The sequence below is a fragment of the Oryx dammah genome, unplaced genomic scaffold (genome assembly GCF_014754425.2).
Source record: "Oryx dammah isolate SB20612 unplaced genomic scaffold, SCBI_Odam_1.1 HiC_scaffold_29, whole genome shotgun sequence".
In the NCBI taxonomy this organism is placed as follows: Eukaryota; Metazoa; Chordata; class Mammalia; order Artiodactyla; family Bovidae; genus Oryx; species Oryx dammah.
Genome location: NW_024070213.1, coordinates 23292800 through 23307251, shown reverse-complemented (window position 1 = coordinate 23307251; position 14452 = coordinate 23292800). Strand labels below are relative to the sequence as shown.

The following is a 14452-nucleotide window of genomic DNA, read 5'->3' as shown; positions in this document are numbered from 1 at the left end:
AAAATCTTTTTCTACAGCATTAACAAGAATTTCACCTTTACTAAAGGAATTTATATTTAAATAACCAAGAAGGGTGTGTTACCTGCAAATAAGTCTCTATGGCTTGGGATTTTTTTTTTTAATTTTGGATAAATTATTTTTAATGAAAGTCCAATAAGCCTCTTCTTTAAGGGAAACCATTATTTTCTGCTCTGCTTCATCCCCCTCCACCTATTCCTTTCACACTCTTCTTTCTAGCAAAGAGATTATAGCTATGAAACAACAAAGAGAAGTATTACCCAAAGCTGTAATGTCTTAGCCTACAATCTGCCTGCTCAAAAAGCTCAAGAATTTAAGTGGCTGTTCAAGAGCAGCTCACAAACTCAGCCAATCAGCAGCCAGCATTCTGATTCCTGCCCAGCAACAGGAGACAGACAATAAGGTCAGAAAAACATAGTTAAAACCTGGATTCGCAACACTTCAGTGAGGTTCTTTGTCTGATAAAAGTAATCTAGAACATAATTGCATAAAATTCTAAACCTATAATTTTATGCACAAAATATACCACATAAATAAAATAGGATAAAAGGTGTAAATCTTATTTATCTTCATTTAAAGAATGTTTCCAGAAATATAAATCCATGCCCTACCTGGGGAATGAATCAAATATGGACAATACATAACAAGAACATACGTCTCTACACAATGGGTTGGAATCTGCAAGATTCAACTGTAAATTTCTTTTTAAAATTCCATAGTCTTTAACGTATATAAAACATTTATACTAAAAATCCAGCAAAATCTTAAATCCAAATAACTAGCAACATTATTTTCATACCCATCTATTCCTGTCGTTATAGATTTCCAATTCCAAAAGTTAATTGTATTCTGGACCCAAAGGTTAACTATGGATAGCATTATAAAGTGTTTTGTTGTCTACTGCACTGAACTGACTTAGTTTGATTATTTTAATGGAATTAAAATGTGATTCTTAATAACCTGTATTAAGTGTTATAAGTACAATTACTATATTCTTTTCACCTTAACTGCCTTTGGCAGCAGGTTACAAAAAGGTTATGAGCTTTCCCCTTTTAAAGAAGTAAAGCAAATATATATATACTACATAATAAATATTCATGTAAACTGAAGGGAAATTTTTTCTTTATGACATCATGCTAGTCCTTTAAATATAAAATTATAAAATAAAAATAGGAAATCTGTCATCAGAATATTTTTTCTCAAATCCACTACCTATGAGATTTTTAGTAGTAAGTTTTTAAAATAAACTCATTTTTTCTCTTTCAATTACAGATGAACCTTGTAATTTTTCAAACATACCCAAGAGGGAGCTTGCTGCAGCCATACTCTTAGTTTATATAATCTCACCATAGGAAAAATAAATCAGCAGCTGCTTGAATGCTTCAGTCTTGTGAGAGAACTGAAATTCACTGTTTGATTGGCTTAAAGCCATAGCTGCCTAGACCAATCAGACATCAGCATCACAAACCTTGCCCGGCAACAAGGGAAGCAGATGAGGGCAAGTGCTCTACCAAGAATCCAAACGGGGTAAAATTAAAGGTGAACGATGAAATTGACACATATTTGTAACATACCTCCAGATTCTTCTTTCAATAACAGGTCCATAGCAGGGTTTTCCTGATTAAATAAACAAGGATCTATACTACTGCTTTCCAAGAACTGCTTTAACTAACAAAACAACAGGAAGTACCAAAACTGTTGGGTCAAAGCGCACAGACACATACACAAACACTATATTAATTCAAAGTATGGATATGTGATGAAATATATTTTAAAATAAAATTTTAGCAAAAACTTGCAAAATGCTAAGCAAAGCCATTTAAGTGGACTTGACATTTCTATCTTTGACAATTAAAGATACTCCAATTAAACTCATGCTTTTAACTGATAGTACTATAACATTATTCTGAAAAACGGGATGCTGAAAATAATTTTTCAGATTTGAGTTTATGTTAAATGGATTAAACAAACATTAGTCAGTAGGCTTGACTAATGATGGCTTACTCATAAATAATCACTTTATGCTGAGGTTCCTAGCCTCTGTAGAAATGCAACTCAGTTATTGTGCTAAGAATTCTATTCTCAATTGAGAACTGCATGATTTTACTCTGCACTTCTAAATTTTACTTGAGAATTCTGCAACAGTCCTGAAAATAAAATCATAATAAAGAATAATCACTCTGCTGCATAGTAAATGTTAATAATCTGCATACTGTTTACTGTTCATTAGTGAAGACTGGTGAAACTGCAAGTGAAATGATTCATCCTCTTGATATTTATCTGCGCAGATTTAATATAGTTTCTAAATGTTTATCTTAAATACTAGATATCTTGTCAACTTTGTCAATAACTATTTTTCTAAAACTGTAGTAAAACATAATCACTACTCCTATTAAAACTTCCACAAGGATTTTCATCTTGTTTCCAAACTTCTCTTGTAGTCACTCACAAAGCACTGGCAATATTTACTTGAGAATCCAGAATTCCTTATAGTTCACAATTCTTCAGTTCTACTATGCTATAGTTCTTCCCTCAATTGCAAAAAAACACTACTGCATTAAAAAAAAAGGAAACTTTAACTGGTGGAGATCCGTTTCTTATCTAATAATATTCATGAGTTTGGTATGGTTTCACGCACTAATAATATCTGATGCAACAAATAACCCCTTCAGCCTCTCAGCAACCTCATATCAGCTGAGATATCAAAACATATAATGGGATATCCCTTAACTAAATGTTTAGAACTAATCAGCAACAAAGGAAACAGAAGTTTGCTTTACCAACAATCCCTCGAACAAAGCAAGAGCAAATCAATATTGATTAATAAGCACATTAAACCGGAACAGTCACTACAGTCTAATTTGTTGCATTCACTGATATATTTTGAAGAATACCAGAATAGTCTACATGAAAAAATGCAAATGCAAGATACCTTAAAATAACTTCTTCCAGTGTATTTCAGGGATCATTGTGTTACATACGCAAAGTCAAATTAATTGACCTGATCCAACAAACTCAACTATAGAACACACTTACTAAATTACATCCCCTCAGAAAATTAGCCAGTTATCCATCAGGGCCCACTAGCTTATCCAACTCATCAAACTCCACCTGGGCAGCAATGAGTAAAGTTACAGACGGCTATGTATTTTATTTCCTCAAGAATTTAAGAACCACTTGTCAAAAATTTTTCACACTTTACTTGGATGAATTAAAATACTCAGAATGATTTAGGAGGGCAAGATGAAAAATGTAAATCCTTCAAATGATAGGAAATAGCGCTTACTTTTCTTATCAACTCAATCTAAGGAGAAAGGACAGAGAGCTTACTTTCTGTGTCAGTCAGCTTTCACTAGGTAATAAAGCAGTAAGGAAAAAGATGTTTTTTTACTGGCTAATAACTAACAATCTTCTTCATTCTAGGTCATCAGCTGAAGAAGCAGCAAATGCTTCCCCAGCCCCCACAATTCCAGGTCTTGTGGCATAGAGAAAAGCCCATAATAACTGAGTAAAAAAAGCCCACAATGACAGAACCATACAATATACAATAGATTTTAAAGCTTTTTCGTAGACACATTATATGCCACTTTCACTCACAGCCCATTGGCTAAACCCAAGTTAAGAGGGTAGAGAGAAAAAAGCTCTCATGGGGAAACATTTCCGGTCACATGGCAAAAAGCAGGGATAGGTAATCTTACCAAAACAAGAATAACAGTGAACTATATAATTTACCTGTTGGAGTAGGAAATGGCAATCCACTCCAGTATTCTTGCCTGGAAAATTCCATATACAGAGGAGCCTGGGAGGCTACCGTACATGGGGTTGCAAAGAGTCGGACACGACTGAGCATGCATGCACATATAATCCACCACAACTCAAAATACATTATTATAAAAGCTTGGCAAAACAAAGATTTCTAAACTAACAAAACCACATCTATTCTGTGTTCCAACATTAGCATAATAGTTGTCACAGGATAAATCACCCAAACTCTCCTGATTTCATGTCACTCAACACTAAAACTGAGGAGGTTAGACGAGATGCTTGCTAAGTTTGATTCTAGCTTAAATTTTGAATTATTTTACTAAAGTCTAGCTATACTGATGTTCTTTTATAATTAATTTTTCATTATTAAATACAGAGAACATGCAGCAAGATATAAACTCTTATATAATGAACATATGTGTACCCATCATCCAGATAAGAAATTAAAAACAAAGCCTCCTGTATAACACTATCAGATAGCATGCTACTCCTTCCCCATCCCAACTCTTTAACTCAAAGATAAGCATAATCTTGCATCTGATGTTTATTATTCCCAGGTATGTCTTATACTTTTTTCTATATTATAAAGTCCCCATTTTATTAATGAAACAACCCACCTTAAAGGGATAAAGAAACTGACACTTATCAAGGGGTAATTATATGTCAGACCCTATACCAAGGCATATTTTTTCCCATTTAAGTGACAAGTTATACAAGTTCAACTTTACATCTGAAATAATACATCAATAGCCATGCTACTATCATTCATTACATGGATAATAATTAACTTAGTAAAGTAAAAAGACACTTGATTCAGCATGAAATTGCTTTCTTTGCATAGGTACACTTTTTATGCATTTCATCCTTTAAATTTTGCAACCATGGGGGTCTTCTAGTGTTCAAAACAATAAGCAATAAACTATGCTGTATTTACCACTATTTTCTTCTCTCTTTGAAAATGGAAAAGTCATTTAATATAATTGCTAAGGCCTATTCACACAGTGAATGAGTTCTGACTGTTACACCCTCAATTTCATCAGCCTACAGACTAGTTCACATATTAGCTCCAACATTATTACCAAGAAGCTCTTAAACATCCAAGTATCTTTTTAAAAGTAATTTTTCATTAAGTCATCCAAGCAAGTAACAATAGAACTAGCTCAACAAACCAGAGGGAATTTCCTCAATCTGATAAAAAGCATCTAAGAAAAACCCATAGCTGCAATGGCAACCCACTCCAGTGTTCTTGCCTGGAGAATCCCAGGGACGGAGGAGCCTAGTGGGCTGCCGTCTAGGGGGTCACATAGAGTCAGACACAACTGAAGCGACTTAGTATAACATACTTAATTGACAAAGACAGAAAGCTTTCACCCTAAGATCAGAAACAACACAAAATGCCTGCTCTTACTACTGCTATTAGGCACTGACTAGAGGTTCTAGCCAGGACAATTAGGCAAGAAAATGAAATAAAGGTCATGTACCTTGAAAGGAAAAAAGTGAAACTATCTCCATTTGCAGATAATAAAACCCTATGTACAGAAAATCCTAAGAAATCCATCAAAAATTTTATTAGAACCAGTAAATGAGACTAGAAGGTTGCAACATATAAAATCAACATATTGAAAAATATAATAAAAAACACTTGCAAAAAACAATTTCAGAAAGAAATCAAGAAAACAGTTCCATTTACAATAGCATAAAAAGTAAATTTAACAAAAAGTACAAAACCAATACTCTAAAAAATTACAAAGTGTTGAAAAAATTAAAGACCTAAATAAACAGGACATCTTATACTCTTGAATCAGAAGTCTTAACATTAACACGTCACTACTCTCAAAATTGATCGACTGATTGAAGGTAAAGCCCTATCAAAATCTCAACTATCTTCTTTGTAGAAACTGACAAACTGGTTCTAAAACTCATGGAAATGCAAGAAATTCCAAATAGCCAATATGGGGTGGGGGTGGGGGGAGAGACAGTGAAAGACTCACACTTCACACTTTCAAAACTTACTATAAAGCTACAGTAATCTTTACAGTGTGGTACTACTGGGGCTTCCCAGGTGCCTCAGTGGTAAAGAATCCACCTGCCAACGCATTAAGTGCAGCTTTGATCCTTAGGTTGGGAAGATCCCCTGGAGGAGATGGCAACCTACTCCAGTATTCTTGCCTGGAAAATCCCATGGACAGAGGAGCCTGGTAGGCTACAATCCATGGGGCTGCAAAGAGTCAGACACAACTTATCAACTGAGCATGCACTACTAGCAGAAGGACAGACAGAGAGAGCAGTGGAATCAGTTCAGTTCAGCTCAGTTGCTCAGTTGTGTCTGACTCTTTACAACCCCACGAACTGCAGCTCGCCAGGCCTCCCTGTCCATCACCAACTCCCAGAGTTCACTCAAACTCACGTCCATCGAGTCCGTGATGCCATCCAGCCACCTAATCCTCTGTATTCCCCTTCTCCTCCTGCCCCCAATCCCTCCCAGCATCAGAGTCTTTTCCAATGAGTCAACTCTTCGCATGAGGTGGCCAAAGTACTGGAGTTTCAGCTTTAGCATCAGTCCTTCCAAAGAACACCCAAGACTGATCTCCTTTAGGATGGACTGGTTTGATCTCCTTGCAGTCCAAGGGACTCTCAAGAGTCTTCTCCAACACCACAGTTCAAAAGCAGCAATTCTTCGATGCTCAGCTTTCTTCACAGTCCAACTCTCACATCCACACTGACTACTGGAAAAACCATAGCCTTGACTAGATAGACCTTTGTTGGCAAAGTAATATCTCTGCTTTTCAATATGCTATCTAGGTTGGTCATAACTTTCCTTCCAAGGAGTAAGCATCTTTTAATTTCATGGCTGCAATCACCATCTGCAGTGATTTTGGAGCCCCCAAAAATAAAGTCTGACAGTGTTTCCACTGTTTCCCCATCTATTTCCCATGAAGTGATGGGACCAGATGCCATGATGTTAGTTTTCTGAATGTTGAGCTTTAAGCCAACTTTTTCACTCTCCTCTTTCACTTTCATCAAGAGGCTTTTTAGGTTCTCTTCACTTTCTGCCATAAAGGTGGTGTCATCTGCATATCTGAGATTATTGATATTTCTCCCAGCAATCTTGATTCCCGCTTGTGCTTCTTCCAGCAATGGATTAGAACAGTCAAAATATATACCCTCACATTTATGGTTAAATAATTTTTGACAAGAGTGCTAAGACCATTCAATGAGGAACAAACAGTGTTTTCAACAGATAGATAGTTGCAGAAACAACTGAATAGCCACATGCAAAATAATGACTTTCGACCCCTATCTCATACCATAAATAAAGACTAACTCCAAATGGGTCAAAGACCTAAATCTAATGGCTAAAATTTTTAATCTTAAAAGAAAACAGATATAAATCTACATGACCTTAGAACAGTCAATGATTTCTTATATATGTCCTGAGATTAACAACAGAAAAAAAAACTGCACCTCATAAAAATTAAAAATTTTTGTGCTGCAAAAGTCACCATCAAGATAGTGAAAAGATAACTCACACAATGGGAGGAAATATGTGTAAATAATATACCTGAAAAGAGACTTGTATCTATTAGAATATATAAAAACTGCTATGACTCAATAATAATAAAACAACCCAATTTAAAAATGGGCAAAAGTCTTGAACAGATATTTCTCCAAAGATAAGCCAATAAGCATCAAACATAAAAAGATGCTCAAAATCATTAGTCATTAGAGAAATGCCGATCAAAACCATAATTAACACTTCACACACAACACAATGGTTATAACCAAAGCAGAAAATAACAAGTGTTAGCAAAAGATGGAGAGAAATTGGAACCCTCATACAGCTGATGGGGCTGTAAAGTGGAGCAGGTGCTTTGGAAAAGAGGCTGGCACTTCTTCAACAGTACTGCTATAATAATCTAGCAATTCTACTCCTAGGTATACATATCCACAAGAAATAAAATCACATCCATGCAAACACTTGTACATAAATAGTCACAGAAGCACTTCTCATAACCTCCTAAAAGTGTTCTATTCATAATAGTCATAGTCCAGCATAGTCCAGCAACTGATAAATAAAATGTGGTATATCCATTAAAATGAAATATTATCTGGCTATAAAAAGGAATGAAGTACTGATAAATGTTACTTCATGAATAAACCCTGAAAACATGCTGAGTGACAGAAGCCTATCACAAAAGGCCATACACACTGAGTAATTTTATTTATATGAAATGTCCAGAATAGGCCAATCTATAAAGACAGAAAGCAGATAAGTAGCTGGCTAGTACTGGGGGTTGGGGAAGAAATGAGGAATGGCTCCTGACGGATACAAGATTTCTTTATAATGTAATAAAAAATGTTCTAAAATTAATTGTAGTGATGGTTACACAACTGTGTGAATGTTTTAAAAACCAATGAGTTGTATACTTTAATCATGTGGATTGTATGGCATGTGAATTACATTTCAATAAGCCTGTGATTTTTTTTTTTTAACAGCAAAACTAGAGTTGAATAGTTTTTCATTTGTTTTCAACCTATGACTTTTACTGGGTCACACTTTCAACACAGACAAAGCAACAAAAACAAAAAGAACTGAGTATTGGTTCCCACTTTAGGGAATTAACACTTCTAGATCAACAAGTATACCTGTAATTACACTAGTATACTTCTATAAAAGTAGAAAAAAAACAACCATCTTGTTCTCCATGTGTTCCTCTCAGATAAGCCAGTTACTTTTTTCCCCCTGTCCTAAATGGGACATAATTCTGTAGTATGTTTATCTCACAGGATGTAATAACGGGCATGAGAAGATAAAAGAACAAAACAAATTTTACCAACAAGAAAACAGTACTGAGCATGGTGCAAATGAACACTCCAGGTACATATATGAATCAAGTATCCTATACACAGAAAATGCAATCAACTGCCTTTTCCAAAAGGGCTAGGGAGTCTTAACTGAAACAGGAGCATTCTCTTTTACTATAAACTGGCACTATAACCAAGAGGCCTTACAAGTAATTAATGATAAACTTGCTTATAAACAAGATTTATTTACTGAACTTTCTGATGTTACATAATGCTTTGTCACAGTTTACCAGTACTGTATTTATTCAGTATGAAGTGTCTTGCCACTGTATTTACCAGTATGTTACATGTATCTTTATAGAAATAATTATTCAGGGAGGTAATGTGGGGAATGAGTGAAACAGGTGAAGGGGATCAGGAGGTACAAACTACCAGTGATAAAATAAATAAGTCACAGGGAAAGAATGTCACAGCACAGAGAATACAGTCAGTAAAATTGTAGTAACTTTGTATGGTATGTAACCTATAATAACACTGAATCACACTTTATACCTGAAACTAATGTAAAACCGTAAGTCAACTATACTTCAATTTTTAAAATATTATAAATGGACTATAATACCTACATTTATGTCTATTTTATGAAATACTTTGGCACATCTCATCATATATTTAGTATAAGATTAATACATTTTAAATGCCCAAGTTTAGCTGTCAGAGAACATCTTAAAAATATGCTGGTATCACTATGACGTACTTCACAGGTCATTTAACAAAAGAATAAAAAATAAACTAAATATCCAGGAATAATATTAATAAGCTACACAGTGTCTGGAATATAATGTACACTTAGTGAACAGTGACTGAAAGAATAATGGGTTATATACATATAACTAAAATAAAAAATGATTCTTAAGCGAAACAATGAAATTATTTTATAAAGCAAAGGTAGTAATTTAGAATATCTGACAGAATTACACACTAACATGTTGGCATGTTCACATACAGCAGGTTTACATAGAAGTCAACCTTCCTTTGAGAAGTCAGGATGTTTATTTACTAACAAAAAGTAACATATACCCACTGACACAAAATGCTGCCTCTAACAAGGTTCAATACAGAACTCCATTAAAATTAACCTAATCTGACAGAAGAGGCATTTTTCAAGGCTTATAAAACTTGTTTAATTAGTTGATTTCACATTTCAAAAAGTAAAATACTATTTTGAAAAAGATCTACTTTTGCTTATTATTACATAATGATGAAAATCTTCTTTAGAATAATAAACATACCCCAAAGGAAAACCCTGCAGCCATCTTATCAGTTCTCTCACTGCAACAGAAACTGAAATACAATTTGCATAGTCACTGTGGTTGGCTAAAGAAAGCAGGTTCATGTAACCAATCAGAAAACTAGAAAGTGGGCAATCCTAAAAGGAGAAATTTTTTATCTGCCTGGCAACAGCCTAAAAATAGAAACAATATGCTAGTATGAATCCCAGAATAGATGTGAATATAAGAGGAAAACCACTAGCAAAAACACTTTATTTTCCTGGGGAAAATTATGTACCTTGCATTTCATCATCTAGAATATTAATTTGGAACTTTTCCTTACTAAGTGGCAATTAAAGAAAAATGAATTCTAAGCTAAATTAATGGACCAATTTCAAGTTACATGCCATTGTCCATACCATTTTACTTATATATATACACATGTATATATGTACCTAAATATTTAAGTGTTCTTTTTTCAGGAGAAAAAGTTAACACTTGAATCACAGTTCTTACATCTCTAAACTTCTAAAATCTGTCAAAATATGAATAGTGTTGCATTTTTTTCCCAACACTTTTCCCCTGCAATCATTTGAGAATCTTACTTAAGGGTAAAAGATTTTCCTGTGTATTAAGAATACAAAGATTAAATATTAATCAAAGCAGATCTCTAAACAGGTGGGGATTAGGCCTTATTTTTTTTGACACAAACTTGTTCCAACATATAGTGCTTTCCACACAGTCAACATTCAATAACTTTTTTCAATCAAACTAAAACAATTCCTGAGGAAAACAATCAATCTTGTTACGCATGTCAAGTTAAAGTTCAACATATAAATATTTAATCTTTACAATACCGCTATGTTTGATTTTTCAGTTTTGTCTAACATGGGATAATATTAAAGTTGACAACACGTTTCTGTCACCCAAATAAGAATGTTTGCCATCAGTCTAACTTTCCAACCTAATTATGCTTCAGTCTCTCTCAGCATTAGTCACTCAGTGGTGTCCAACTCTTCGCAACCCCATGGACTGTAGCCCATCAGGTTCCTCTGTTCATGGAATTCTTCAGGCAAGAATACTGGAATGGGCTGCTGTTTCCTTCTCCAAGGGATCTTCTTGTCTTAGGGATCAAACCCGGGTCTCCTACATTGCAGGCAGATTCTTTACCATCTGAGCCACCAGGGAAGCCCCAATTATGCTTAGTATGCATGCTTGTATGTATATAACACACTTACTCTGAAAAATCATAAAGATGCCAAGCAATGTGAAGTCTAATGTAATTAACTATGAAGCTCATGAGCTACCAAAGAATGACCAAAATTCAAAATAACTAAATAAAAGGAAGATAAAGAGAAAAGGTAAAAGGGGAAAAAAATCTTTTTTTATTTTCAAGAATTTAAATTACAGCTGTTGAAATGAAAGGTTGGTTACAATCAAATCACATTAAAACAAATGTGGCCTATCAAAGTTCATGTTTTAAATATCTCAAAGCCTCCATTATGTTTTAATAAAGCGGTAAATTAACTTTTATAATGTTTTCTTTGGTCAAAAAAGGAATTCATGTATTTGATATTAGTAAAGTCTAAAAACTTCATTATGAAAATTACATGTAAAAGACTTATTTTTAATAAAGCTTATAAACCATGCGTTTACGACATAAAAATGCAGAACAGTTTTAAGTAACAAAAAGAGCTCCAGTAAAGGATGAAAATACATCAGAAAAGCAATCCATTGGTAGTATATCCTTTTAAGAGTAGCTAGATTCTAAAATTAAGTTTAACCAAGCATTTAAAAACATGAATATTATTATTTTAAGCAGTGGTCTGAATGAAAGGTAACTTAGCTTATTGTTTTACTTATTTTTCTTAATGTTGTATTCACATGTGACTTGGATATTCAGATCTAACTTAGAACTGTATCCACATCTTTAAGACAATTTAAATCTTAAATGTAAATTCATCTTGTTTACTTACCTGAACATACTATGATCCTCATCAAAAGAAAAGATATGAATTAACCTATGAGTTATAATTAGAGAAGAAGAATGTAACAAATGGGTTGAAATTTGATAATAAGGCTCAAGTGGGAAAAAGTATTTTACAATTCCAGATATGTAAGTCAAATTATCACTTTAAATATATATCTTAGCACTTCATATTTCCTTAAAATTATTTAAAGCAGTTATTATATGTTTTAGTTTTATGACACCAATTTTATATTTCAAGAGAACAGAAAAAGCATGAAATTTGTCGATTATTCAAAGTAAACATTTTACCACACACCAATTGGAATTTTGGGAGAACTGAACTATTAATGGCACCTTAGTGTTAAAAATTAGTACAGCAAGTAAATGCTCTTAGAGAAGTTTAGATACATGCCAGAAATGTCACCCTCCTCAATTTCTCTATCCTCTTACCCATCTCTAGACCCTACCCTCCTACAACCCACAGGAATTCAAAATGTCATCTGAGAACCAGATATTCTGTGGCCATAGCCTATGTGTACAGAAGTTTAACTCTAACAACAACATAACTAAATTTTAAAAAGAAGCCTAATCTTTCATTTCAAAGAGGAAACTCAAATTCTTCTCTGTACCTATAATTATTCTCTTCTGTAGCAAAGCAATATTTGCTAGTATATTATCACTGAATAGCTTTAACTAAAATTATGTTTACTTTAACTTTTTGAATTGATCTTATTTGCAAATCTATGTTTTTCTTCTGTTAGAATTTAAGAAAAAACTTTTGCTTTTGATAACAAGATCTCTCTTTGGCATACAACTCAGAATGGACCAGCACTGATCTTCCAGGGAGCAAAAAAAGAAAAATTACATGCCCACTCTGAAATCTCCCTGGCAAACAATGCATAAGAATATAATCTACTTGCGTTAGGCAAATGTTCCTAAAAAGCTTACTTTCTTCACAAGTTGGGCTATCAGAAGCTACTATAAAAATCTTGTGATATATTTTAAGAAAACACAGTTCCTTTACCAAAAACTAAGAATTATCACTTTGTTTTCTGTTAGAACCTAAAAAAATCTGCAAATCTCACCAAAATATTATACTTTTGAAACTCTCTTAATCTCTCTCCTATTAACCATTAGACCAAGGAAGCCAATGTTTTCCACCCATTCTATAAAAATATTGACTGATGACCATAAGTATTACTGAGATCTCATGTTCTTCTGTTCTCATTTAAATCTGCTCATATTAGTTGTGCTTGCTATTGAATTTTTTACTTTAAATTACAGTCTACAATTAAACTTTGTATAAACTGATGAAATATGAGTGCCCCCAAAAAAAGGTCTTTAGATCTGCATCAGTAGAAGATAATACTGCAGAAAAAAACAGATTGGAGAGAGTTGGCTTGGGCAAATCATTCAAGACCTTTAGGTCTAAAGTTTTCCATCTGGAATGAATGGAAAACAAAGGACTGAGAGGATCCTTAAATTTTGACTCTTAAATAAAATTTTAATAAATTCCACTCGAAAACCCATTGCTCTACTGAAAAATGGCAAAGATAGCTTGGAGTACTTGTGTATTTATCAAATACCTACATGGTCACTATTATAGGACAGTTTTTAAGACACTAAAAAAACAATGTGATTAAAAACTTTTATAGAAATATAACCAAAAATTTGTTACACATGTAAATTTTAACATAAATGTGGAAAAGAAATATAGGCAGTAATACAATCTGTAGAAACTTTTCTACGTGAATAACCATGAAAATTAGAAGTACTTTATTTTCCATTTACTGCTATCTCTCTGGTATAGACTATTTAATCCTAATAATAAAAACAGGCTTTCAAATGTGCAATTACAAATAAGACCTCTACAGAGCCCTTACTGTCTTCTTGATAGGGTTAGTACATCCAGTTTTTATGAGCCAGATTTCTGAAAACTAACTCTGCATAAAGAATAACTCAAATTCAAATGGGGGGGTGGAGGCGGGGGGGGGGGGAGTATTCCTTTCTTACTAATCTCAATTGCACTTCTGCCCATAACCCTACTTATAATTCAGTTATATCCACAAGACTTCACAAGTAGTTGCTAAGCAACAGCAACATGCTGAGTTCAGGACTATTGGAAATCTGGCTGTCTGCCACATTAAAATATTTAACTGAGCCTAGAGCCTCCAGAATTTAGAAAAAAAAAAAAAAAAGAAAATGAAAGAAAAGCAAAGGAAGGGGTTGGGGAGGGAAACCCAAATAAATACAATCATAAATGCAACAAGCCACCAAGTTCTTTTCAAGGGTTCACAAATTCAGATCAGAGACCTTACTTTGGTATTTTTAAATATTTATCATAGTTCGCTACAAAATTTTTTTATCATCCTTTAAATGTTGGAATACACATTCTAAAGTTATTCCTGGAGAAGACATATGATTAGCTAGGTCACTGTTAATGGCAATAACAACTCTCTCAACAATATAGTGTGCAGAGAACAGTCCTTGGAGAAACTAGGAGGGCAGTCTCTATGAAATGACTGAGACTTCCTATTAGATCTTTAAGGCCCAGAAACAAAAAATTATACATTCTCATTAGAAGCACTCTATCCCTATAGGCGTGGCTAACTACTAAATGAAA

At 33.8% G+C, this 14452-nt stretch overlaps 1 protein-coding gene across 5 annotated transcripts in view; it reads right to left on the bottom strand.

Annotated features, from left to right (window-relative positions):
• The window catches only part of LOC120858881 (activating transcription factor 7 interacting protein), a 115993-nt gene that overhangs the window by 66826 nt on the left and 34715 nt on the right, over positions 1–14452 (bottom strand). The window contains exons 1-2 of one of the 5 annotated variants that reach the window (XM_040235232.1): positions 9882–9956; positions 7781–7849 (exon numbers count right to left, since the gene is read on the bottom strand). The exons of the other annotated variants lie outside the window; for them this stretch is intronic. The gene's annotated coding sequence lies outside the window, so the exon portion shown is untranslated. Of the gene's footprint in view, positions 1–7780; positions 7850–9881; positions 9957–14452 lie in introns of those variants that run through there. 5 annotated transcript variants of the gene reach the window in all.